Source organism: Symphalangus syndactylus, chromosome 1, assembly GCF_028878055.3.
Source record: "Symphalangus syndactylus isolate Jambi chromosome 1, NHGRI_mSymSyn1-v2.1_pri, whole genome shotgun sequence".
Taxonomy (NCBI): domain Eukaryota; kingdom Metazoa; phylum Chordata; class Mammalia; order Primates; family Hylobatidae; genus Symphalangus; species Symphalangus syndactylus.
Window position 1 is genome coordinate 51,514,841 of NC_072423.2, and position 25,313 is coordinate 51,540,153.

At 40.0% G+C, this 25,313-nt stretch overlaps 2 long non-coding RNA genes across 7 annotated transcripts in view; one reads left to right on the forward strand and one right to left on the reverse strand.

The window, feature by feature from the left end:
- Nucleotides 1–17,356, reverse strand: part of LOC134736833 (uncharacterized) — a 141,039-nt gene extending 123,683 nt beyond the window's left edge. Inside the window, exon 1 of the long non-coding RNA XR_010121197.1 lies at nt 17,308–17,356. This is a non-coding gene — a long non-coding RNA (uncharacterized lncRNA). The remainder of the gene's footprint in view (nt 1–17,307) is intronic.
- LOC134736828 (uncharacterized) overlaps nt 1–25,313 on the forward strand; it is a 146,884-nt gene that overhangs the window by 53,813 nt on the left and 67,758 nt on the right. For 2 of the 6 annotated variants that reach the window (XR_010121182.1, XR_010121186.1), the window contains exon 4: nt 21,518–21,637. The exons of the other annotated variants lie outside the window; for them this stretch is intronic. This is a non-coding gene — a long non-coding RNA (uncharacterized lncRNA). The remainder of the gene's footprint in view (nt 1–21,517; nt 21,638–25,313) is intronic. 6 annotated transcript variants of the gene reach the window in all.

Sequence of the window (25,313 nt, forward strand, 5' to 3'; positions counted from 1 at the left end):
AAAAATTAGCCAAGTGTGGTGGCAGGCGCCTGTAATCCCAGCTACTGGGGAGGCTGAGGCAGGAGAACCCAGGAGGAGGAGCTTGCAGTAAGCCGAGATCGCGCCACTGCACTCCAGCCTGGGCGACACAGCGAGACTCCGTCTCAAAAAAAAAAAAGAAACTGCCTATACATAAAGATCATCTTTAATAGATCATCTGGCATATGGTTAATTTTTTTTGAAAAATTTTCTTAATTGACAAATTATAATTGTATGTATGACAGAGCAAATCTCTGAAAAAAAAATCCCCTGAAAAAGAGGAAGAAAAACTCATTCATAACAGTGTACCTTTTCACTGATGTGTGTTCCTGCTGATGTGATGCGATGCTCCACGCATCATCATGCTGGTTAAGAATGCTGGTAGGAAAGGGTGTGGGTTTAGGGGTATGCTATGAAGATTCCTCCTGCTTGTTTGATAGTAAAGATGGAGTCAGATTCCAATCCACAGCTTGGTGGACTGGACTAGGGATGGAAGAAATCAAGTCTGTAGCAGCAGCCTGTGGTCTGGAGGCTCACTGCAGAATTGAAAATGGTTCCAGAACAACATCATGTTTAGGTGCCACACGCCACATTTCTAAGCATTATGTCATGTAGGAATTGAAATTAGCATTCCTCAGTGCTTAATTTTCATTGTGAGAGGTCTGTTTGCTCATTGATGCTTTTAATTTATTACCTTGCTATTGCAAAATGTATCACTTAAAGTTGCTATCTTGTAACTATAAGTAAAGGGAGGGAAAAACCCACATGGCAGGACATAGGACTAATTTCTGAAATGACTGGCATGCTGTGTCTGCCTTCTCCTTTATGCCATTCATTTTACCTCACGATTTCTTTACCTCTCTCTTTTCTTTAATTTTTAATTTTTCTTCTCCTTTTCTTGTCTCTAACTCTTGTCTTTCTCCACCTTCAGACTTCACCTCACTTTCTGCTTGTTTTAATGTTTTTTCTTTATATAATCATTTCCCTCCCACTCTTTCCTATTCTTATTCTTTGAGTCTCAAAATTCTCTCTCATTCCTCTTCCAGAACTCACTCTCAGCTACCTCCTACCTACTTACTTTCTTTGGTTTATTCACATTTTCTTCTCTGACCATAAAATTTCCTAAATTTAATGCTCCTTATTTTTAATTCTGTCTTGAATTGTAAGAAAGAGAGTCTGGGTTTAAGCTTATAGGCAATAGCCAAAGATGCACAGGAACAGGGGATACTTTTCCAAATCTCCTTGTCTAGGGTTATGGAATCATCTCAATGATTTGGATAAAAGGTAGTATATGAATCCAAAATATTTGTCACATTTGTGTTATTAGTACTGCTAATATGAATTCTATTTAATGATGAGTTACACTGACCTTGCAGGTCTTCTAACTTGGTTATATATTATTTCAAGCATATATAATAGCTTCTACTCAGGGGAGGCAGCACAATATTGTGGAAAAAACATAGACTTCTGAATCAAACAGGTGTGAATTTGCATGTGGGCTCTGCTCCTAATTGGCACTGTAATGAGGGTGAAGTATTGCCATCATTTACTGATTTTTTTTTTTTTGTTAGGAAGTATCTCAAAGCTCACAGAAAAATATATACGAGAACAACTGCTTACCCACCCTTTATCTGTGTCAAATCTTATTTTGCCATATTAATTTCAGATCTCTTTCTTTTTGTTGAGGATTAATATATCACATTAACTACTGAACTGCTCTGATTTAGAGTTTCTTCAACTCTGAAATGGGTGTAGTCATACCTATATTCCAGAGTCATGAGAATTAAACAGTATGCCATATCTAAAGTGTCTACGTATGGTAAGTGCTGAAGAACAGTAATTTCTTCCTTTCTTATGTAAAGAATCATGAAAACATCATTTTAGTGGCATTTTAGACCTCATATGAATTTTTTACAAAGATAGAGAACATAATTTTCCTGACTATAGGCAGCCCCTAACCTTGACTTTGTTATTATAAAAATAGAGGTGATTTTCCTAGCACTGACTTAGGAACATACATCAAAATTTAATATTCCCTGAAACCAAATTTTTAAAAAAATCTTAAAATTTGACAAACATTTGAATTTTCAGGAACCAACGAGTTCCTCATAAATGCATTTTGAAAATAATATTTTCTAGTCACTTGAGTATTTGACTGTAAAAAATGAAAAAAGTACTTTTCCTGGCACATGAGCACATAAGAGTTGAAACACAAAGTGAGTTTTCCAGATGCTGAGATGAGAAGTGTTTTTTTTGGTAGCTGATTCTGCAGCAGTAGCAGCTGCCCTAAAATAAGCTGTTGTTCAGGCCAACGAGGAAAGTAAGTCTCAGATGGGGAAAGGGTAGCACACTGGGAGGCATGACTGCTAGAGAACCCAGAGGAATAGCTGCCGAGACAATGCCATGGCCATCTGAACCTTGCCTAGCAGCACAGACTCAGCATTCATTCATATTTATTAAGTACCTACTAAGTGCCAGGCACAGTTCATGCCCTTGGGATACAGAAGTAAAACAACAAAAAAATCCCTTTTGTCATGGAGCTTACATTCAAGGAGCGGTGTTGAGGACAAAGAGATCACAAAAGAAAGAAGGTAATTTATGATATGTTAGAAGGCAGTAAGTGCTATGGAGAAAAAGGAAGAAGGGTCAGGGGTTAGGAAGTGCTAGGTGGTGGCATGGTTTACAAGAACTGTGGATTAATTTTTTTGTTGATTCATTGGCCAACAAACATTTGATGAGCAAACATTTCATTTGGTCAGTATAGTAACACATGGTCCAGGATCTGAAGATACTTCCGGTCCAGTGGGGAAGTCGAAAGTATGGCAGGGTATGATCAAGGTATGCCATGGGAAGACAGGAGAGAGGGCACAGCAACTCTTTCAGGGTCAGGGAAGGGTGTCTTGGAAGAGGAGACCATGTTGAGTGATGATAAGGAACAGGACTGCAAGTTGGGAATGAGTGAGGCAAGAAGTCATGATCAAGGCCTGTCTTCTGCTTGGCCAGCTGGTTGGGGGCGATTCTGTTGCTCGGAGTCAGAGTCAGGGAATGCAGAGGAGCACAGTGGTTTGGGGGATGGCGATGAGCTCTATTGGATGCCTGTGGGTGTCTAGAAGCAGTCAGATAGATGGGCTCACGGCAGAGAAGTCTGGCCTGGAGAAGCCTCATGGCACAGTGGGAGATGCCCAGGCATGTTATCCAGAGTGTACTGGGTCTTAGGCAGCCCCGTTTCCAAGCAGAATGATCTTAGAAGCAAAGAGCAGAAAGAGTCTCACAGGCTGCCTGCTGCTCTCTTTCACATGGGATAGCTACAGATCTTCCTATCCCTGCTACTTGTTCCCTTCCTGAGGGCTTATACCCCAGGCTTTAGGATTCATTTTGGGGGAAATTAAGGAGCCCTTATTTAAGAGTTCAGGCAGATTGGCCTTGTTGCCACTCATACTCAGGACCTCAGCACTGAATCAGGTCACTGATGGTCTGTCTTGGTTATAGAATTTAGACCAACGCAACATCTAATAACTGGGCTTTTATTATCTTGAGTTCTAAATCCTGGCCTGACAATCTGCCCTAAACTCTTACTCCTTTGAGACCGGCTTTCCATTCTGACCTTGACAGTTCAGTTCCATTTGTTCATGAGCACCTGCTGAGTCCCGGGCAATGAAGGTAACATGACAGGTGCTGAGATTCAAAAATGAATAAAATACATTCCCTGCCTATATGGAGCATATTTGTTTAGCAGGAGAGTCGGTCATATAAGCATGCAATGATAGTTCCGTATGATTTGATTCAATAATAGCAGAAAGTTCAGGGTCCAGAGGAAGCACAGTTCTGCCCAGGGACAGGGGTACCAAAACCCAATTGTGGCCTCAAAGCCATCTGCTATCTGCTGCAAGATGTCACTGCTGGTGGCTGCTGACAGGCCTACCACTCTTCTCCACTCTGCTTTAATGGGATTGACCCATCAGTGGTTTTAAGCATCTTATTGGAGTTTAGATACGGTGTTTTGCCAGTTGCCGTCACTGCCTTTCTCTGCTAAATACCTGAACTGTGCAATCTGTCTCCTTGCATCTCTCTGTCCCACTTCAACTTCATCTGTAACACACCAGTTTTCTAGTCCTTATTCTGAACATGGAAAATTAACATCCATAAATGTTGAAAGTCTTGAATCTGTATCAGAATTTGAATCTAGTTTCCCAGAGTCTTGGTGCAGTGCTCCTTTCATTAAAGCTCCTGATATGGCCATATATTTGAAAGGAATGGTGAGGAATCTGCATTTTTGATAAGCACAGTATGGTGGTTTAAAAAACTGTCTGCAAATTCTTTGACTTAAAAGACTAGGTTAAAAGAGGTGACACAGCTTCTGACTGACTCTCTCTTGGGATGAGCCACCATGTCGTAAGGAAGCCCAGGCCACATGGAGAGGCTTGTTGTTGTAGGTCTAGCTTCAGCTGAGGTCTCAGCTGACAGCCAGTTTCATCCATCAGAACTGGATCAGTGAACCTTCAGATAGTCCCAGCTCCCAGTCTAAATTACTCTGAGTGAAGCAGAGATGAGCTGTTCCTGCTGAGTTCTGCCCAAACTGCATTTAAGACACCAAGTTTTAGAGTGGGCTTTGATGCAACAGTAGATAATCAGAATACATAATAAACAAATTTATTGACTATGCTAAAAGTTGTTTATAAAATATTTGAAATCTTGATTTTTTTTATAAGGAAGGCAAAGAAAGATAGCAAATCTCTTCCTCCTTGAAATAGAGTTATTGATTGTCTCTGAATCTGACCCATTAATAACAATCTTTTGAAGAACTTTAAATCCTTCCCAGCTTTTGTACAGGGCCCACTTGTTTATTTGCAGTCAGTCATGCCTATCTGTAAAAGGAGTATAATATCACTAAATTTGACAGAAAAATTCAGTTTAGTTTTTTGTGTTTTAATGTAAAAAATGATCTATTGAGTTACAGTTGACATATAATAAACTTCACATGTTTACAGTATGTGCAGATAGTGCTGGGTAAGTTTTGGTGTTATGTATACACTGATGAAACCATCAACACAATCAAGATAATGAGCATATCCATCATCCCTCAAAGTTTTCTTGGTGCCCTTTTATAATTGCTCCTTCCTGATTCCCACCCTCATCTTCCCCTTCCTCAGCGCAGGCAGCAACACTGATCTGCTTTCTGTCATTGTAGATTAGTTTGCGTTTTCTTGAGTTTCATATATATGAAAGCTTTTTTGTCTTTTTTTTTTTTTTTTTTTTTTTTGAGACGGAGTCTCGCTCTGTCGCCCAGGCTGGAGTTGTCTTTTTTTATTTAGCATAATTGTTTTAAGATTTACCCTGATTGTTATGTGTATCATAAGTAAATTCCTTCTCATTGTTCAGGAGTAATTCATTGTATGCATGTATCACAATTTGTTTAATCATTCACCGATTAATGGGCATCTAAATTATTTCCAGTTTTTATTTATTACAAACAAAGCTGCTAAGGACATTTGTGGATAAGTCTTTTTATGGATGTACACTTTCTTTTCTCTAGGATAAATATTAATACTTGTGAGTGGAATTGCTGGATGACATGGTAGGTATATATTTTACTTTTGAAGAAACTTAACTGTTTTCCAAAGTAAATATACTACTTTACATTCCCACCAGCAGTGTATGAGAGGTACTCATTACCATCCCTAACGCTCACTATTGTGGGTCTTTGTAATTCTAGCCATTCTGTTTGGTATGTAGTGCTATCTCTTGTTGTTCTAATTGTATTTCCCTAATTACTAATGAGGGTGAGCATAGTTTCATGTACTTATTTGCTACAAGTATATCTTCTTTGATAAAGCATCTGTTCATGTCTTTTGCCCATATCTATATTTGGTTTTGTGTGTTCTCAGTTTAGAATTTTGAGAATTCTTTTTATATTCTGCATACAAATCTTTTATAAGATATATGTTTTGCAGATATTTTCTCCAAGTCTGTGGCTTTTCTTTTAATCTCAACAGGTTTTAGTTTTTGTGAAGTCTAATTTATCAACTTGTTGTTTTATGGATAATACTTTTAGTATTGTATCTAGGAAATCTTTGACTTACTCAAGGTCATAAAGATTTTCATCTGTGTTTTATTCTAGAAGTTTTATAGTTTTTGGTTTTATATTTTGGTCTATGATACCTCTTTCTTTTTGAGATACTGTCTCGCTCTGTCGCCCAGGCTGGAGTGCAGTGGCACAATCACCACTCACTGCACCTTCGACTTCCTGGGCTCAAGTGATCTTCCTTAGCCTCCCTAGTAGCTGAGAAAATGTTGAATCCACCTGTGCACCAGTGAAGCCAGCTGGGCTTGAAAAGTTTTGTTTCTTTGTTTTGGTTTTGGTCAGAACATTTTAATCTATAAATTAAATTTCTTTAGTAGTTATAGGGGTATTCAGGTTATCTGTTTCTTCTTGAGTGAGCTTTGGTAGTTTATATCTTTCAAGGAGCATGTTAACTTCATCTAAGTTGTTGAATTTATTGGCATAAAGTTGTTCATAATATTCCCTTAAATATATGTAGACTATGTAGTGATAGCCCCACTTTCATTCCTGAGTATTGATAATTTGATTCTTCTCTCTTTTTTTCCCTGATCAGCCTGGCTAGAGATTTATCAATTTTGTTCATCTTCTCAAAGAACCAGGTTTTGGTTTCATCTATTTTTCTTTATTGTTGTTCCATTCTCCACTTTATCATTTCAACTCTATTCTTTATCATCTTTTTTCATCTTACTTAGGGTTGAATTTGCTCTTCCTTTTCCAGTTTAAGGTGGAAGCTGAGGTTACTGATTCAAAGGTTTTCAAAGAAAACCTTTCTTCTTTTCTCTTTCTCTTATAGGCAGTTAGAGCTACACATTTGTCTTCAAGTACTGCTTTAGTGGCATCTCATAATGGGTTCTACTGTGGTTCTGCATCCCTGTACCCTGGCCTTCAAATTCTCTCAAGCCAGTAGGCTGGGTAAATCACAGGGCTCACTTCATTTGTTTCTCATCTCTCAAATCACTGTCCTTCATTACCTGATATCCAGTATGTCTTGAGAATCACCGTTTCATATATATAGTCTGGTTTTTAAAAATTTTTATTCCTTCAGGTAGGAGGGGACAATCTGGCCCCTGTGACTCCATCATAGTTCTTCTGTAGTTTTACATAACGTTCTTATGTATTTTTTTAACAAATATATTTATTTTTAGGCATTGTTTTGATTGCTTTAGTTTATTATTTAGTATATTTGTGCTGAAATTTCTCTTTTACCCTTCAGACACCAAACCTGGTATTCCATTCACTGTGAGACAGTTTTTTTTTTTTTTTTTTTTTTTTTTTTTTTTTTTTTTTGAGACAGGGTCTCACTTTGTTGCCCAGTCTGGAGTGCAGTGGTGCAATCCTGGCTCATTGCAACCTCTGCCTCCCAGGTTCAAGCAATTGTGCCTCAGCCTCCTGAGTACCTGGGATTACAAATACCCACCACTATGCCCAGCTAATTTTTGTATTTTTAGTAGAGATGGGGTTTCACCATGTTGGCCAGGCTGGTCTGGAACTCCTAACCTCAAGTGATCCACTGGCCTTGGCCTCTCAAAGTGCTGGGATTACAAGTGTGAGCCACGGTGCCCAGCTAGCCACAGTGCCTGGTCTAGTTGTTAAATGCTTAGACAATTCCTCTCCATTGGAGTTATAACCTTTTACTTTACTATATAATTTGCTTATTTATTTTATTTATTTGCCTTCTGCCCTACCTTTCCCTATAAGCACTATGAGGAAAAGGATTTTTTCTTGTTTGGTTTCTGCTGAGATTCAGATGCTTGCTCTGCCAGTTTTACTAGTGAGACAATATATGTAACCTCTCCGTTCCTCAAGTTCATCATTTGTAAAGTGGATATAATAGTGTCTATCTCAAGGGGTTGTTGTGAAGGCTGAATGTGTTAATATACATGAAACACTTAGAGCAGTGCCTGGCACATAGTAAATCATTGGTGTTTGCTGAATTTTTCTCATGAAAGACTGGATAGGGTGACAACAGATGATAAATGCAATCCCAGCTCTCTCAGATCAGCCATGAGCCAGTGGCCTTTAAAATAGTTTGAAGGGGGTATATATTGAAGTGGTCCACTTAACTACAAATATTAGCTTATATGCAGACATAATAACTACTCGTTTCCCAATAAAAAAAAAAATTTGTATTAGTTTGCTTGAGCTGCCATAAAAAATAAATAAATAAACTGTCACAGACTGAGTGGTTTAAATAATAGACATTTATTTTCTCACAGTTCTGGAAGCTAGGAGACCAGGACCAAGGTCCCAAAATCAGGATTGGTTTCTGGTGAAGCCTCTCTTTCTGGCTTGTAGATGGCTGCCTTCTTGCTGTGTCCTCACACGACTTTTCCTCTGTGTTTGTGCAGGGAGGCGGTGGGGAGGGAGGTGGAGTGGGTGGGGGAGGGATGGGAGGGAAAGGGAGAGAGGGAGGGAAGGAGGAAGGGAGGGGGAGGGGATGAAGAGGGAGGGGGAGAGAGAGAGAGAGAGAGAGAGTGCTATGGTTTCGCTTCCTCTTCTTATAAGGACACCTGCCCTATCGGATTAAAGCCCAACTCTTATGACGTCATTTAACTTTAGTTACCTCTTCAAAGGCCCCATATCTAAATACAGTCATGCTGGGGATGAGGGTCTCAACACATGACTTTTGGGAGGACACAATTCAACCTATAACAAGTATTGACTATTACATTAGTAAAAGGGCTCTGATGACTTAGCGGAAATGTGTACTAAAAATGTATTCTTTCTGAATCTCAGTTCATTTATCTGAAAAGTGGGGATCTTTGAAATTCTTGTGGCCAGATGTATTTTGGTATTTAGATAATTTTGATTTTAGAAAGAAAAAAGTGTATATACTCCAAAGAACATAAGATATGACATGGCAGGAGGGCCTAGGGCAGCACTCCCTAATTCAAACACGTGACCTGTGTGGCAGCAAAATGTATGAATGTTCACTCTAAGTGGATAAATGAAGATTAGTTTTTAAAAATTCATGTTGGTTCAGGTCAAGTTTTACCAGAAGAAGAGTTTGGCATATACTTAGGGAAAAATATTTGGGTTTTCAGAGCTTTTTGTATTTCAGAATTGTGGATAAGGATTGTGGACCTTTTATCATAAAGTTTTGGAGAGGATTAAATATGTAAAGTACCTGATATATAATCAGAACTTAATAAATTATTGTCATTATTATGAATAACATCAGCGCTATTTTTAGTATAATGTTGCAATAGTAGTTATTGTGAGGCTGTAAAAGCGAAAGTCCTGTTAGAAATGTGTCTCAGTTTCCCCAATCAGTCTGGCCTGGTTGAACTATGCATTCTGATTTAGTGAGGGTTTAGACAGAAGTAAGAGGACTGGGAACCCCATGCTCAGTGAGCAGTGGGGTGAAGAGGCTGGTGGATGTAGTGGTGGAGGACAGAGACCTAGGTAACATTAGTTCCCAAAGTAATCACGATTATAGATACTTCACAGGTAATTTAAAGCCTGATGCTGGCCAGGTGTTGTGGCTTATGCTTGTAATCCCAGCACTTTGGGAGGCTAAGGTGGGAGGATCACTTGAGGCCAGGAGTTTGAGACCACCCTGGGCAACAACATAGTGAGACCCCATCTCTACAAAAAATAAAAATAAAAAAAATTAACCAGGCATGGTAGTGTGCATCTGTAGTCCCAGCTACTCAGCAGACTGAGGCAGGAGGACTGCTTGAGCCCAGGAGCTCAAGGCTGCAGTGAGTGGTGATTGCACTACTGTACTCCCACCTGGGCGGCAGAACGAGACCCTGCCTCAAAACAAAACAAGACAAAACCTAGTGCCATTGTGGGATGGGAAGGACCTGAGATTTAGTAACAGAATATCTGGGTCCCAGTCTGGGTTTTACTGGCAGTATGATCTTGAACAAGTCACTTAATCGGATTTCAGTTTTATTCTCAGTAAAATGAGGATTATGATGTAGGCTTTGTCTGCCTCCTAAGGCTAAAGTGAGAGGATGTATCCAGTGAGAAAATGTATGTGGAAGTATTTTGTAACACTGTAATACTTCACAGAAAGACTAGTATTGTCTGGTAAACTTACTCTTTGCCTTTTTGGCAAAGGGACCTCAGATTCTCACCCAAGGGAGAAGAGTTTATCATAGAGCAATAGTCTGAATTCAAAAGGGACCTTCTCCTCATTTCCTGCCAAACCAACATTTTGGTTAGAGGCAGGAGAATTCTGTTACTGAAAACAAGGGTTGGAATACGGGCAGGGATGAGCCTCTGAAACTGAAGTAAAATCAATAAAACAAATAGAAATTCTTGATACTGGCCTCTCTCACTTGATACCTAGCTCATTTCTTGCAAGGTATACCTTCCTCTTCTGCTTATGTATGTTTACCTATTTATTTACTTATTTCAATTTATGCAAATCAAATTAAGAGCATGATTACTTGGAAAATAGAGAATGTTTGCTGCTCTGTGCATTGGCAGTGTGAACTTGCCTTTTGCTGCCTTGGATCTTACTTTTTCTTGCTGTTACTGTATCATCAAATTGTTTCACTTGGATCCTTTATGCTGCCTCAAGTGCTCTCCTTTGCCTTAATAGGCCCTTGACAGTTAGCCTGGTGTTCTACAAGATACTGGCTCAATTATTAAATGTCCTGTGCAAGGCACCCTGGGGCAGTGGCGGGAGCATGGGCTTGGAATCCTCAGACCCGGCTGCTCACCCCAGTTCTGCCACTTGATGGCTTTGTGACACAAAAAGTCAAGTCCTTGCTGTGAACCTCACCTTCCTCATATGGCAAATTGGGAGAAGACGGACTACCTTGTAGAGTGGGTTATAATGGTTCTAAGTAGCTTAGGCCAATGCTTAATACAGGGAAGTATTTATATTAATGAAAGAAAGGCTTTGGAATTCAACTTGAGTTCCATAGCCCACTAGCTGTGAGACCTTGAGCAAGTCCCTTAACCTTCCTGAACTCCTGTCCTGTCATAAGTGACATAGGATCACAGCAATACCCATCTGTGAGGGCTATTCTGAAAACTAAAGACCCAGGTAATACAGGTAAAGCTCTGGAAAGTAGTTGGAACTGGCTCTTTGTAATGGTAGTTGTTCAGTGGCTTAGTCTGCAGCCAGGCTGGTCTCGGTTTAAACCCTAATTCTGCCAGTCAGCCTTTTGAACTTCATTTTCTCCCTAGTAAAATGGAGAGTAACATCTTCCTTGCATAGTTTTTGTGATGATTAGAGATAATGTCTAAAAAACATCTGGAGCTTTAGTAAAACTGCTCAATAGATGATAGACTTATATTGTAATTTGCAGTGTTAGTAAGACGTTTGTTTATATGATTTGCTAATTGTGATTCTTCATTTGCTGGAAAATATCCAGTAACTGACAGGCATGTTTAAACTTTAACTATTCTCTTTTTAGACCTGTGCATAGTGCAGTCGTGGAAATACTTAGTTATTGACATTTAGCTCTAGGAAAAAATGAGGCTGGGCAGATGTCATCTGATCTGAAGGCACAGCAGGAAGAAAACAATTCAAAGTCCTTCATGCCCAAATGTGACTCAGTTCTCATCCTCCTATCTATGAAAGGTCTAATAAGCTGAGTTGCTCAGCCTGCAAAGGAACTGAGTTTATTCCTGAAGTATAAACTTTAAAACAGTAGCTCTTGTTTGTTACCTTTTAGAATATGGTTTGTACCACGCTGTCAAAGCCAAGAGCTTAGTTGCATATTATTCTAGAAAGTAAGGAACTGTGGACAGTTGGTCCAGATAACTTAAGCCAGACATTTTTCTAAAATTTGATCCAATTAGGTTGAATTTAGTCATACTTGGAAAATTTGAATGATTTTCCAAAGTTTCTCCCCCTTTGTGAATCCAATTCAAACATGTACTTGCCAATTAATAGTGTAGAATGTTTTCTAACCTTCAGCTTTGTAGGCCAGCTTGCATGTAGAAATTATAAGGCCGTTTAGTCATCCCCTCTTGGACTCACAACACAGGATCTTTTTGTTTTTGGCTTTTATTTTTTTAAACTTATTTTTGGTTTTTAGGCTTGGGGATCCATATGAAGGTTTGTCGTATAGGTAAACATGTGTCATGGGGGTTTGTTGTACAGATTATTTCATCACCCAGGTATTAAGCCCAGTACCCAATAGTTATCTTTCCAATTCCTCTCCCTCCTCTCACACTCCCCACTGAAGTAGACCCCAGTGTCTGTTGTTTCCTTCTTTGTGTTTGTAAGTTCTTATAATTTAGCTCCCAGTTGTAAGTGAGAACATGCAGTATTTGGTTCTCTGTTCCTGCGTTAGTTTGCTAAAGATAACAGCCTTCAGCTCCACCTGTGTTCCTGCCAAAGGCATGATCTCGTTCTTTTTTATGGCTGCATAGTATTCCATGGTGTATATGTGCCACGTTTTCTTTATCCAATCTGTCATTGATGAGCATTTAAGTTGATTCCATGTCTTTGCTATTGTGAATAGTGCTTCAATGAACATTACTGTACATTTGTACATGTGTCTTTATAATAAAATGATTTATATTCCTTTGGGTGTATACCCAGTAATGAGATTGCTGTGGTAATTCTGCTTTTAGCTCTTTGAGGAATCACCACACTGCTTTCTGCAATGGTTGAACTACTTTGCACTCCCACCAATAGTATATGTGTTCCCGTTTCTCTGCAATGAGAGGATCTTTATGATAACTACAGTAGAAAGACAATTCCTTTATTCCCAATGATGTATTTTATCAATGAAATGATTCTAAAGTAATAATTACAAAGTCATTTCAGAAATAAGATAATCAGTTGAAGAACTTCAGTTTCAGGGAATGTGTTACAACCTGCATAATTTCAAAATGTGAATATCTAACCAGGTCTCAGCTCAATCTATGGCCCCCAAATAATGGGTGTATTAGTTTCCTAGGGCTGCTGTAACAACAGAACAAACTGGATGGCTTAAAGCAACACCAGCACCTTGACTTCAGATTTCTGGCCTCCAGAACAGGTTTTCTGATGAATCAAATGTGGAGTGTGAGAGTCAAGTGCAACACTAAGGTTTTTGTCTTGAGGAACTGTAAGGATGGAGCTGTCATCAGCTGAGAACAGGAGGCCTGTAGGGGTAGTAAAAAATTTGTAGGATGGGTTGGGGAGAAATCAGGAGTTCAATTTGGGACATGTTAAGCTTGAGATGTCTATTACACATCCAATTGGAGTTTTAAATAGGCAGTTGATGGAAGTCTGGAGTTCAGGAGAGAGATCTGAGCTGAAAATATAAATTTGAGAGTCTGGGCATACATAGATTGGATGAGCTCTCAGGGATGTGAGTAATGACAGAGAAGAAAACCAAGAGCTGAGCCCTGGGACCTTCTAACATTAAGGGGAGAAACCAGCAAAACAGACTGAGAAGGAGTAACCAGTGAGGTAGAAGGAATAGTGATAGGGTGTGTTTGACTCCAGTGGAGAGCTAATAATCTGTTGAGATAGGACAATATATAAGTTAGTAAAAGGTCTTGAAGATCAAGCATAGAATCTAGATTCCTTAGATGCTGAAACTGAAATATAAATTGATATAGGGCCGGCTGCGGTGGCTCACATCTGTAAGCCCAGCACTTTGGGAGGCCGAGGCAGGTGGATCACCTGAGGTCAGGAGTTTGAAACCAGCTTGACCAATATGGTGAAACCCTGTCTCTACTAAAAATACAAAAATTACCTGGGTGTGGTGGCATGTGCCTGTAGTCCCAGCTACTCGGGAGGCTGAGACAGGAGTATTGCTTGAACCTGGGAGGCAGAGGTTGCGGATCGCACCAGTTGCACTCCAGCCTGGGCAACAACTCCATCAAAAAAAAAAAAAAAAGAAAACTGATACAAGACTTGTCTAAAATGACTTCATGGTAAATCTCTCCTTCTAATCCTAGTTCCTTGATTAAATCAGAATCTTCGTGGTTGAGAAAATTTTTCTAATGTGCAAGGTTTAGAAATATGCACCTCACTCTCCCCCGGAATTTGGTATGAGAGGCTATTTCCTTCTGAGTTCAGAATAACAAACTCTTCATCTCTCTCTCTCTCTCTCTCTCTGTATACTTTTGACTAATTGCAGCATTTTAGAGAAGCTTCCACATAGCCACATAGTAGGTCAACATTACTTCCTCAAAACTCAGTTTCTCTCCCCAGTTTGGCAAGGAAGAGGTTGTAGACTTGCAAGCCAGGCTTAAGGACAGAATATCCTGAATCCTGGTCATGGTTTCATGCTCTTTAGTTTTTGCCGTGATAATCTGTCTTGCTTATTGCCCTCTGACCCATTGAGAGCTTGGATTTTCTTCTTGCAGTATGAGTTATAAAATTAAAGATCAGTCAATTCCAAAAGGAGGCTGAAATAATATCTTTTGAAATTCAAGGGTGATGTAAAAATACATTACAGAGGAAGATGTGGAAATTCAACAACATCTCGTAAGAGAGATAAGAATCAGAGGAGGTGCTTTGACACCTCCTATGATACACAGACTCCAGGTGCATATTCTCTGACTTGGAAAAGGATTTGAGCATGGCACAGCATTTTTATTGATTTTTGTTTGTGGCTATTGCGTAATTGCTGACTAAGTTGGTGCTTCTAAGAAATAACTAAGTGTAGGCATTTAATAGCTTTTGAAATATGCTTGAAGACATTTTTGGTCCCATTTTCTTTGTTGCTTTTTTGATCTAGACTCTCAAACTCTTTCAGGACTGCAGCAGGAAATTTAGATTTAACCTCAAGAGTCAATGTTTTGTCTTGTGTCTCCTCTAATATAATACAGATGTTAGGATGGCTGTATTTTACTTGAACATTTATTGAATTTCTGCCTTACTCCCATTCTCTTTTTAATGAGAAACAGTCAAACTCTAGTGCTTAGTAAACTCAGAGAATACAAGTTGTAATCTTGAGCATGTACATGTGGAGAAGATATATTTAGGTTATTTACTTAGATTACAAGCCCTTAAACTGCTCCACTATTTCAGGGAGAAACCTTCCCTCTGAGAAAAAGATACTGAAAAACAAACAAAAATATTAAAGATGAAAATAGTGCTTAAGAACTGAAAAAGTGGTTCTCTAAATTTTTTTTTTTTTTTGAATTGGTATGAGTGTCAGTTCATTACCTGGGCAGCCTGTAATACGGGTAAGATATTACTTTTTAACACTCTACATTCCAAGTTCACAATGCCTATATTTTCTATCTAGAAAGCTAGTTCTACTATTTCAGCGAATTACACAAACCATATGAGTAGTTCAGCAACTTTCACGTTGCCAGTTTCAGCTCCATGCCGCATCCCCCCTCTCTAGGTCAGCTGGCTGGAGAAAGATCCACTATATCCAATGACTTTAATACAAACGATGAAACCCAGCTCCTTTGGCTGAAATGCTGCATTTACTGATCAGTACTGAATCAGCAATCTAAGGGTTTTTTTTTTTATGTCGGTGGCAAATTTATTTAAGAGGACAAAAACTCTGCATAATGTGGATGCCTCATGTGAGCTTGTTCATATGGTTTAGGTATCCTTTCTTCGCTGGCCCAGTTACCTGATCTGTTTCAACTAGGCTAAACATACGTGTCACAATTACCTTTAGATTTACTTGATTGGAGACATTCTTGTTTATTTGTGTTACTGAGGAAAATAAACTCAATGCCATGCCCTCAGACCAATCACTGATTTGTTTGCTCTGATGGTCACAACGAATTATGAAACAGAGCTGTTCAAAGCGGGAGCGGTGGCCTCTTCCGGGATGTATTGAGCTCTGCGTCAGTGTCACTGGGTGACTAGCCTCACTCTGGCATGCATCCAGGTGACTGAATGTTGGGGATCTTATAAGGAGACTCATGTGCCAAATGGGCAGTTGGTCTGGATGACGTCCACATCCCCTTTCTCACTGTATGTGCTCTATTGGTTGATTTGATTCAGTCTTTCAGGACCAACAGCGTCTGGAGAGCTTGATTCTTTTTTTAAAAAATTTTATTTTTATTTTTATTTTTTAAATTTATTTATTTATTATACTTTAAGTTCTAGGGTACACATGCAGAATTCCTAAATGAGCGATTTAGAGTCCCATTCGCATCTGGTCCATTGTGTGCCAGTGAACCTGCTAATGATTACATGTGTACACTTGGCCATGGTATGTAGAATCAGCATTCTGTGGGAGGAACATTTAAAATCATTTATTGTTTTGGCATTGATATTTTCTTTGAAATTTAAAATTTCTATCATGTTCTCATTAGGAATGATGGGCATCTGGTTTTAAAACACCTTAACAACCTGTAGCTGGTACTTCTAAAATAACATATATATATAACACCACCAATTATTATGTTAGTGATGCCATTACTGCTACAGGGAGCAATTTAGTATGTCTGGTCAAGAACTATATTATGTTATAATAAGACAGTAAAATATTTCTGTTGTTTTTACTATGGTACAGCTTATCGTGGAATTAAAACAAGTCTTCATTTATAAATGTCTGGTTTTTTTCTGTCAGCTTGCTGTGTATTTCTTGCCTTTATGCAGACTTTGCACAGCATTTACGGGTAAATTTAAACCTAAAAAGGTAAAATAGAAGGTACTAGAGGAAAAAGTAAGGGGCTGTTGGTTCTGATCGGGCTGAATTTGAAGCTCAGCTGTGAAACTCACTAGCTGTGTGGCACAGTTTCCATCTGAGATTCTCTGGAAAAAGACATAGTCTTCAAGCCAGCAGTGGTGTTTAAAAAAAAAAAAAAAGACACTGAGTCTCATGAAATTCTGCTTGACATAGGTTCTGTGTCCAGTAAGAGAGATCTTTCATAAGACAAACTGTAGTTCCCAGCCGGGCCTGCTGCCTTAGTGGGAACAAAGAGCAGTGAAGTAGATTAAAGGCAATGTCTGAACTTCTCCCATCCTCCTTTGTCTTTTCCATTATTGGCTTGCACCTTGTTCACTGGTTGCTAGGAGATCAGAGGTGGAAGGGGAAAGAGCCCTGAGGCAGGAAAACCAGAGTGTGCTCAACAATGGGGATCTTGATTCTTTTTTTTTTGAGATGGAGTCTTGCTCTGTCACCCAGGCTGGAGTGCGATGGCATGATCTTGGCTCACTGCAACCTCTGCCTCCTGGGTTCAAGCAATTCTCCTGCCTCAGCCTCCCAAGTAGCTGGGACTGCAAGTGCCTGCAACCGCGCCTGGGTAATTTTTTTAATTTATTTTTTATTTTTAGTAGAGATGGGGTTTTGCCATGTTGGCCAGGCTGGTCTCGAACTCCTGACCTCAGGTGATCCATCCACCTCTGCCTCCCAAAGTGTTGGGATTACAGGCATGAGCCACTGTGCCTGGCCTGATCCCGATGTTTTTAAAAGATAGTATTTAGCTCAAATACATCTGTGTGGCAAAGGTGAAAGCATGTTAGACTTCTGAGAGTTAGCATGATCACTAGAAAGTCTTCTAATGCTAATTTATGTATTTTTCTTTGCAGGGCATATCTGTAGAAAAGCCTGAAGAGAGATAGGTTGCAGGAAGCTTTGCTCCCTTTGGTGTCTCCTGCCTTCTTGTTTTTTGTCTTTACTTTATGTTTGGCTTTATCCCATGTTTATATTCATATCCGGTGTTGTTTTGTCCAATGTCAATAAGGATCTCAAGGCCTCACTACTGTCATTTCCCTGGCAAAGGCTCCTCCAAAGTTTAATGTGAATCCTTGAACCAGGCTTGCTTTGATAGATCCAGGCAGAATATAACTTGCATATTTATTAGCTATCTATCGTTGTTCTTTTTTGAGACAGGGTCTCACTCTGTTTCCCAGGCTGGAGTGCAGTGGCGCTATCATGGTACACTGCAGCCTTAAACTCTAGGCTTAAGCAATCCTTCCACCTCTGCCTCCTGAGTAGCTGGGACCACAGGCGCATGCCACCACAACTAGCTGTTTAGATGTTTTTGTTTTTTTTTTCAATTTTTAGTAAAGATGGAGGTCTTACCATGTTGCCCAGGCCTTTAGGTGCTAGGGATGGCTGAAGTTATCTCAGGATGCCCTGAGCTTTGATGATCCTATATTAAGACTTGGAGTTTATATGGGTTGGTATATAGAAGATTCTCAAAACTAAAGATCTTGGATTCATAGAACTTGAACTTAATTCGGATGACTTGTATGTTTTGACATTTGTACCTGCTAATGATTACAAGTTATGTAAGTTTATTTATGGAAGACCTATCAAAATATACTCTGCATATGATGACATTAACGTTTTAACTTATAATTTATTTATTATGGCATAACTGACAGATTTTAATTAGTTTGGCTAATACAGGGGATGATTCTTCTTATGGTTCCATAGCAGCATCAAAAGTTCTCTCATGTACTGATTGTTTTTGTCAGGCACACTGAATCAGTGAATCATTTTCCTTCTGTTTGGGAAGGTGTTGAACTTGGGCGCCATGGGAGGAAGCTCGGTACTGTTGGAGAATGCCTGTAGTTAGAATTGGTCCATGTCCAAACCACTCCACCCAACAAGGAAGTGGCTTGAAGTTCCAAACAGATTCCTGGAGCTGGAGATGCGTTTAGGGGAAGAGCAGGGCTGGCTTGGCCCGTGAGCTGCACAGCACAGAGCCATGGATGATTAAATGACAGAATCGAGGCCAAAGCTTGAGTAAGGTGCCAGACCAGATGAGAAGCACGCCAGTGGAGGGAGAGAAAAACTGGGCTTGAAGCGAGGGCACTGTATCTGAGGACACTGGACTGAGTGAGGGCATATACAAGGGCAGGTCGGAGGCAGAACTCTAAAGAGCCCTGGGCAGCATTGGACAACCTGGCTAATTACAGAGCTATATACAATCCGCTCACTCACTTTGCAATGAAAATGTCTTAAGTCAAAAGCACTGTGCAAAAGAACGAATCCCTGGAGACCCCAGCTGGGCTTGCAGGTCTCGTTGTTCTGGCTTCAGGAGAGTGGGCTCCAGGGAGTGCTTCGGCTATCCTGAGAGAAGTGGGAATATTGGACTCTGCCCTACTCTGCCTTCTCTCATCATCCAAATAATAGCAAACCTCATAGCAGGAGTCCAGAATAGTCATGGTTAAAGGAAAATGCTGGAGAAAAGGTACGAAACTTTGGTCCTTTACAACTGACTTGAAGCTTTACAACCTAGCAGTTGAAGATGCAGTGATTTCATATCCCCTGTTATCTGCTTTTCCTATTTGGCCTGTAATATAAATATAATGCATTTGATGCAAGTTATTCTTTAATTTTAGGTGTGGTCCTTTAAATATTAGAAGTTAGCAGTAAAGGGAACAGGGGTATCTTGGTGGAGTAAGTCACTAGATGGTGTTGGTTTCTAGTTTCATTCCAATACGTGCTGGTCTGGTCATTTTAATTTGTAATACAAAGAAGCTATTGAAATGGAAGAATATTTTCTTGTTCTCATATTAGAGCCAAATGAGCAAAACATTAAAGAATCATAGTTGAACTTGTTTCCAAATCAGAAAAAATTCTCTATAATTTTCTCATTCTGGTTCCTATTTCTATTTTCTATGGAGACTGAGTTGTGGTTGTCATCGCAATTTCTTTTCCTACGTGAAATTCTGATACTTGGTTTTTATTCTTTGTACTTCATGTCAAGAAAAGACCTATTCAAATCTGAATGTTGCCTTTTAAATGATATCTGACCAGAGTAGATCTTTTAACCATTACATCATCATCCTAATATTTGCTGACCTGTGAATAATAGGATTCCTTAGGATTCTGTTTTGATGGACCAGGAAGTAGTCTTATGAGCAGGGTGGTTTTAAGAGAAGAGTCTGTGTCCTGGTACCCACAAGATACCTTGGTACCCTCCCTTTGCCTTCAGCACCTTCAGTGGCTCTGAGGTCCTTGGGATTGCCTTCATGTCCGTATATGGTCTTGGTTTAAACCAAAAATCTTTCTTTGCTGGATTTTGTGTCCTTTTTATTTTTTTCCTTTTGCTTTCAGATATTTTTATTTTTAAAAAGTTTTAAAATTTACAGACAAGATCTCGTGATGTTGCCCAGGCTGGAGTGCAGTGATGCCATCATAGCTCACTGTGGCCTGGCTCTCCTGGGCTCAAGCAATCCTCCTGCCTCAGCCTCCCAAAGTGCTGGGATTACAGAGTTAAGCCACCATGCTGGGCTCTGCTTTTAGACTTTTCCCCATGCAGTTTTCATGTGCTGTTTTGACCTCATTACTTTACTAAAAATTCTCTTTTGAAGCTGACAATGACCCAGTTCTTGTCAAATCCATTAGCTTATCGGAATTGACCATTCGTGTCTTTCATGTGACTTTGATATTGTTGACCAATCTTCCTTGAAGCTGTCCCCTCTGGTTTTCTTCTTTCTCTCTTTTGTCCTTCCTTCCGTCTATCAGCTATGTCATGCCAAGGTACTTTTTTCAGGGCCCTGCATAGCTCGTCACTCAGTGAGTCTTTCCCAACATCTAGGTTCTTATTTATCTCCCGCTCCAAAATGTGCCCGTCCCCACAGATGCTGCCTTGGACATCTCCATGTTCTGCATTCATTACTCCGTAGGGTTATTCACTGCCGGGGTGCTACTTGTCATTACAGAGGACTAACCTTTAAATCTACATCCCTGGTTCTGACCACTCACCTCCACTGCAGTTCTGTATCTTGATATTGGCAGGACATCTCCACCTTTAGTACCTGCCATCCAGCACTGGGTTCATTGACTTCACCAGTCTCAACGTGGCTGCTCTCAACTGCTAGAAGCACTACTTTTCTGCCAGTTGGACTGTTAGACAGTTGGACTGTGATATCTGCTTCTGCATGCTATTTGCTGTGATATCACACCTCACGTAACCTTGGAAAAGATCCACTGTACACTGGTGAAAGAATAAGAATGAAAAAGGCAAATAACATCTAGGCTCATTGGGAAAATAATTTTGACTTGGAAGTTTTCCTAAGAAGCTCTTGGGGACTCTCCAGGGGTCTCAGAATCACATTTGAAATCATTGGTGAACAGTGTTGCTAAATCTTTTTCTAACTTGACATTTTATTTTTCTTGCACACGGCTTTTCAGTTTTGGTTTTGAGGCTTATATAAGGAAAGTTCAAAATCAAACACAAGCACGCAGTCAGAATATAATATTCATTGATGGAATTCAGTCTCTGAGGCTTGAAAACACATCATATGTTAAATGACAGATTTTTAAAAGTCATGATGTTAAACTTCCATGCTCATGAGAGTCACGTTATGCTTCATGGCTCTCTGCAATTCTGCATTTTCATCTCTCTTGTTCTGACCACCTGGATTGTAAATTTTCTCTGATGTAAAATTAAATTTTTATTCTCTGTGTTAATGGAGAGAAAAATGAATATACAGGAAATAATTCTGATGTTAAACTTCACCACTGCACCTTTTCCCTTCTCTCTTTTATTTTTATTTGGTAAACTGAGTTCTGTTATGTGATCAAAACCGCTAGGTGCTGGGGACATTAAATTTGTAGACAAAATGGTCCCTCCCCTAAAATCATGCCCTAGGGTGAACATAGCCTTCAGCACCAGCAATCACAACCTAATATGTTAAAAGAGAAGATCTAATCCCTTCAGAAGAAACCTGTGGTGACCTGAGGCAAGCTACTTCTGACTTCTAAAACAATGGTAGGTGACTGATGATCTCCAATCCTCTTCTGTCAAAAGAGACCATGTGTAGATCCAAAAAGCACTGTAGATCCAGTGCCTAGTGTTGCGCAGAAAGCTTACCACCCAGCGGTTAGCCATGAAAGTCTATTCTTCTGGGGACTCAACATACATTAGAAAGTTGAATGTATGGCAGGTGGATGAACTGTGGGAAGGGGAGGCAGGAATTTAGAGCTAGAAGTGCTAATGGTTGTGCTGGGGGCCTAATAAGGAGCAGTAGTGTAGGGGCCATCTCTGGGTGGCTGTCTCTGGAGAACAGAGAGAGTATCTCTCTTGCACATCACACTTTAGTTTGGGTATGGACTGAGAGAAACTATACCAATACCACCATCACCACCACTAATTGCAGCAGGCAACAATGTATAACTATGTGCCAGGCACAATAATAAGCTCTTTGCACGTATTATTTTATTACATCCTTTTAGCAAACTTACATCTAGGCACTTTTCATTCCATTCATTCATAAGTATATTGTGCACCTTCTTTGTATTAGTTAAGTGTGCTAGTTGCTAAGGATAGGATGGTGAGCCAGGCAGACATAGTCTACATGGTGATGGTGCATGGAGTTTAGCAGTAAAAGGTTAGAAATTAGCCAAACGGGCCAGGCACAGTGGCTCACACCTGTAATCTCTGCACTTTGGGAGGCTGAGGCGAAAGGATTGTTTGAGGCCAGGAGTTTAAGACCAGCCTAAACAATAGTGAGACCCCTGTCTCTATTAAAAAAAAAAAGAAAAGAAATTAGCTAAATAATCTCACTAGTAATTATATATAGGTAGTTAATTATACACTGTGCTCATGTATGTAACTTTTTTTTTAAGAGATCACTCAGGCTGGAGTGCAATGGCTTGATCAAGGCTAACTGCAGCCTTGAACCTCTGGCTCAGCCTTCAGAGTAGCTAGGACTACAGGTGCATGCCACCATGACTGGCTAATTGATTATTATTATTATTGTTGTATTTTTAGAGATGGGGTCTCACTACGTTGCCCAGGCTAGTTGGCCAGCTCCTGGCCTCAAGCAATACTCCTGCCTCAGCCTCCCAAAGCGCTGTGATTACAGGCATGAGACACTGTGCCCTGCACATGTATGTCACTATTATTCATTGAGCACCTATTGTATACCAGGCTGTGGGCATACAGCAAGACTACTGCTATTGTCTCTAGGTTCCAGAGAAGGAAGCTGAGTAAGTTTCAGTAAATAACCCAACAACTTGCCACACTTAAAATATGAGTCCTTATTCATTGAGCTGGTAGAAGAATGACTCAGTGCATGTGGGAAAGATCAGAGAATAGATCATCTGTGGGTCACTGCCTTTGTTATCATTAGAGGTGGCTAAAGCAGAGTGTGCTGTGGGTTCTCATGGGGCAATTGGGAGTCATTATCCCCATGAATGAGGCAATGACTGGATTTCCTCCTTGGATATTCAGAAGTTGGGAATATGGAGAAAGGTATACAGCATGATTTCTGTGTTGAAAGTGAACAGCATGTCCAGTAAAATATGTGTTTTAAATTACCCCTGAGCTGTTTTTTAAATCATAACCAATGAAGAAATCTGTCCAAAGGAAGCGTTTCCCATGACCTTCCCTTTGGAAATAACCCAGGTTTTCTAGTTCTTAGTTCAAGGAAGGTATTTTCAGGAGAAGGAAGTTGTGGGGAGAGAGCAGGGCAGGAAGAAGAGGAAATTTTTATAGATAAAGGTGATTTTGAATGAGCTTCTTTTAGCCTAGCCACCTCCCTGGTCACCATAATATGTGTTTGTTTGCTGTTCAACAGTGCAGAGTGATGTTGGTCTGAGGAGTGACATCAGAGTCTCTCACTGGCCCTGTTTCTCCTGGGCCTGTGGTCCTCTCTGCAGTTACAGGGTCTCTGGAAAGGCTGGAGGAGTTGACACTTGTCCCATCCACTGCATCAAAAACTGAGTAATGGCCATGACACAGTGTGCATGGTAAATATATGATGCTTTGTTTCTTTTCAGGAAGTGGAAAAAAAGTGCCACAAATGAGGTGGAGGCAGATGTAGCCACTTCCTTATTGCGGAGAGGGGGTTGTATGAAGAATGAGTGTTGTATATAATGTGTGACTTCTCTGTGGCTTCCACCTGCTCAGCCCCCTGAGTGGCATAACCCAAGAGGCAACAGGTTGCTTAGACATGCCCATTGCCTGGAACACTTTGGGAACTTCAATATAAATCTATAGAGGAGAGTGAAGGAACAAAATGGAGATATTTAAAAACTCGTTTATGTCGAAAATTCACTTTGGACCTGTCTGTGTTTCTGATTCCTGGGGGACGTGACCTCAGATCAAATAACTGAGTGAGAAAAACAAATTAAATCAAAGCACCCAGGAAAGGGACATTTCATTCAAACAACTTTTTTGGGCATCTACTATGTGCTGGGAAGCAGCCTATAAAAAATACTTGTATTTGATTCCTATCCTCCTTCTCCCCACCCCTCCTATCCTCCGCTTCTAGGGTAGGAAAGCTCTGCCTAGCTCAGGGAACTATCCCCTGGGGGCCATGTTGTTTTTCATTGTGTAATTTATTGGGAAGCAGAATTTTTAAGTGCCAGAAGGGATGTCAAAAATCACCTAGTCTCATTCCCTCATTTTACACTTAATTTTATGAAGCTCACCAAAGTGATATGCTCAAATTATTTCACAGCTGTTACAACATAAATGTGACTCAATTCACATTCTTTTTGCATAATGCCTGTACAAAGTAACAAAATGAAATCTATCCTTCACTGTCAACCACATTGTTCTAGTTATCTATTGCTGTGTCACAAGAAGCCGCCCTAAACTTAGTGACTTGAACCAATTTATTATTATCTCTTATGGTTCCATGGGATAGTGGGGCAGTTCTTGCTTGAGGTCTCTCCTGTGGTTGCTGTCAGATGGACAGATGCTTGGAGTCATCTGAAGGCCCAAGGGGGCTGGATGTCCAAGTTGGCTTCTTTTTTTGTTTGTTTGTTTTTTTGTTTTTTTTTTATATTTAATATAATTTTTTTTTAATTATTATACTTTAGGTTTTAGGGTACATGTGCACAATGTGCAGGTTTGTTACATATGTATCCATGTGCCATGTTGATTTCCTGCACCCATTAACTCGTCGTTTAGCATTAGGTATATCTCCTAATGCTGTCCCTCCCCCCTCCCCCAACCCCACAACAGTCCCCGGAGTGTGATGTTCCCCTTCCTGTGTCCATGAGTTCTCATTGTTCAATTCCCACCTATGAGTGAGAACATGCGGTGTTTGGTTTTTTGTCCTTGCGATAGTTTACTGAGAATGATGTTTTCCAGTTTCATCCATGTCCCTACAAAGGACATGAACTCATCATTTTTTATGGCTGCATAGTATTCCATGGTGTATATGTGCCACATTTTCTTAATCCAGTCTATCGTTGTTGGACATTTGGGTTGGTTCCAACTCTTTGCTATTGTGAATAGTGCCGCAATAAACATACGTGTGCATGTGTCTTTATAGCAGCATGACTTATAGTCCTTTGGGTATATACCCAGTAATGGGATGGCTGGGTCAAATGGTATTTCTAGTTCGAGATCCCTGAGGAATCGCCACACTGACTTCCACAATGGTTGAACTAGTTTACAGTCCCACCAACAGTGTAAATGTGTTCCTATTTCT